General features: G+C 36.2%; 1 non-coding gene across 1 annotated transcript; it reads left to right on the top strand.

Annotated features, from left to right (window-relative positions):
- The first annotated feature begins 1,294 nt into the window (after window positions 1–1,294).
- On the top strand, window positions 1,295–1,366 carry trnaw-cca (transfer RNA tryptophan (anticodon CCA)). The gene has a single exon. It is a non-coding gene; the product is annotated as a tRNA-Trp (tRNA).
- Window positions 1,367–2,972: the final 1,606 nt, after the last annotated feature.

Genomic DNA, 2,972 nt, shown 5'->3' with positions numbered 1-2,972 from the left:
TCAGTCTGTGTGTGTGCGCCTCGCCAGCGTACCTTGTGCTCCAACGCGGTCAGCTTTCAGTCTCGTGTGCTACACCAGTATCTTCAAATGCTTAAAGTATCCTGATTTTCGAAGTAATGCTTTGTGCAGTGTAATTTGATCTATTGATTAGATTTGTTTTGGCTATTGACTTGTATCGAATGTAGAGAGAGGTTGTTTTGCCCGTATGGAGTTTTAGTACCTCATGCTAAGTTTAAAGTTAAGAATGCACCTTCTTGAGATTTCTGAGCATTGAGTTCGTTAACCATAACTGCCTTTGTGACAATTAGAACAATTAGTCAACCGCCATAGTCCTGTTTGTTTTGTTCTTGTGAGTTTAGTTTGTACGTTGTTAGTTAGTTTTGTGTGTCATGCCACTTTTGTATTTCTGCTTTTTAGTTTAATTGAGTTTAGTTAGAGCGTCGCATACGCTGAAGATTTCGGTTTTCTTTTCTTATTTTTCTTTTAAGCAGTTTATAGGTTAGACCTAAGGCTGTTTTGTTCTGTTTATTTCTTTGATTTGGGTGACACTCATCTTTTCTTTTGCTATTTATGTTAATGTCTTTCTGCTTGCACTTAATTGTACAATTATAATACAACTTAATTAGTAAATACTTTAAACGTACTCTGTTTCTGTCATCTTTTGATCTGCCTCACAACGCAACAACAACTGTCTCACTTAAATGTTACGCTATCATCCCTTTTATACATCAAACACGTAACAGATGTGTGGAATGTGTTTAAGAGAAAATTTGAAAAGTATGTTCAATGCCTGTTTAATTATTTTAAACTCAAAGATAAAATTGATGTTTTTTATAATGTTTTTTCCCAGGATGTCTGGAAGGTTTTAATGGACTCTGGTTTGGAAATGTCATTTGAACATAACTGAATGTTTGTTAAAATCATGTTTGCTCAGAGACATTCAATGGAAGCTTAACTAAATGTCTACACGTTTTTATGACTGAGGAGATTATGTAATGACAATTGTTGGCGTTTGTTTTTAATTAAAAAAAAAAAAAAAAAAAAAAAAAATAGCGCGTCTGACTCCAGATCAGAAGGTTGCGTGTTCAAAGCATGAAGCACTAAATAATTTTTCCGCTATCTTGTAGTGCAATGGTAGAGTGTCTGGCTCCAAATCACCTTGAGGTCAGACGATCTGTTTTTGATCTCCTGAGTATAAAGTCCAACATCAAGAGTGTTCCTTGAGCACCGTATATTTACTGATTTGCATTCTGTGTCAAGGGGGTTAAGCAAAATACATCACCTCTGGGTTCAGGACCTCGTGGCGCAACGGTAGCGCGTCTGACTCCAGATCAGAAGGTTGCGTGTTCAAATCACGTCGGGGTCACGTGATTTCTTGTTGACTTCTAATGTGAAAAGAAGTCCTGTCGTTGTGTGCTGCAGTGGTTTCCAATCCCACCGCTCTGTATGTCTCCCTTATTAAACACACCTGATTAAGATCATTAGCTAGTTAGGAGAGAGCTCCATGAGCTCATCTGGGTGTGTCAGAAAAAGGAGACAGACAAAAATGCAGGGCCGCGTCTTCCAGAGTCATCGTAAGCCTAAGTTGATTGCAACTCTATTGGTTTCAATGCGTCTACGTTGTATTAAGGATTGCAACGCTTTTGGGAAACACAGCCCAGAGCAGGGGGTCCCCAGGATCAGGATTGAAAATCACCAGGGCCCGGTTTTTCAAAAGGTTTAATCCGGATAAAATTGATCCGGATTTAGTAATCCTTGTTTTTGCGATCCGTGATCACGTAATCCATCTTACTTTTGAGCCAGTTTTTCAAAGCAACATCGGATTGGATCAATCTGATCCGGATAGGAACTTTTCAGGATCAGCAAATCTGGATAACCAGTGCTCAAACAGGATAGGAAATCACAATGTAGAACTATAGATATGTAAAGAGCAACAAGTAGAATAGCCAGTGTGGGGTCAATATAAGTTTATTTTTATTTGAAATGAAAACACACACATTTAAAAAAAAAAAAACTAAAAACAAGAAAAAAAAAACACCCCATCCTCTTCCAGCAGTCCACTCATCTGAGACCTACAACACAAACACTGTACAGTGAGTTTCAAATATAGATGTATTGAATAAAAAAAAAGACTTAATGTCAAATAATAATTTCAAAAATCAATGATTGCCATTCTTTGCATATTTTTGGTTATTAATCATTGCATGCATCACTAATAAATATTCTAAAAACAAAAAATATTTCCGATTGTGATGAAAATATATATCAATTAGTGACAGAATCAAATTTATTGTTTTTGGTCAATTTTGACAGCTGTTTGGGGGATTATTTTATGAGGCCAAACTCTTTCTACTTTGCTGTAGGCCTATACTGAAAGGCTGAATACATTAAAGCCTACCTAATCACTGTAGCCTGATGGATGAACAAATAAAATTAAAACCTTATGAATAAATAAAATATCTTGTAAGATACTGCATGATCCAAATATAGTATTATTTGATACATTTTTAAAGTTTTCATTACGTTTTGGGCATAAAAACCACGCTGAATCCACCCTTCTGATGGGATCAGTTTAATCCAGATTTTTTGGATCAAAGTGATCCAAATCCTACAAAAAAGTTCTGAAAAACCCAAACTAAAGATTTGATCCAGATCAAAACCAAGATTGGATTACATGATCTAATCCGATTATGTAATCCATTTTTTCTTTGGAAAAACCCATTTTCAAGATTTGATCCAATCCGTTATCCAAAATCCTAGTGGATTACTTTTGAAAAACTGGGCCCAGTGTACTGTGATAGATTTGTATCTTGACCTGTTATTTTTATTAAGCCTGAGATCTCATGTAATAACCATTCCTGTCATTGTGTACTGTGACAGATCTGCCTCTTGACGTGTTACTTTTGCATATCTTGCCCTGCAATCTCTGAAGAAATCGTGGAAACATCTACGCGCCGAATTCAAAAGCCAGC

Source organism: Garra rufa, chromosome 11, assembly GCF_049309525.1.
Source record: "Garra rufa chromosome 11, GarRuf1.0, whole genome shotgun sequence".
Classification (NCBI taxonomy): domain Eukaryota; kingdom Metazoa; phylum Chordata; class Actinopteri; order Cypriniformes; family Cyprinidae; genus Garra; species Garra rufa.
Note: the sequence above shows the minus strand (reverse complement) of the source record. Positions and strands in the feature narration are given on the sequence as shown.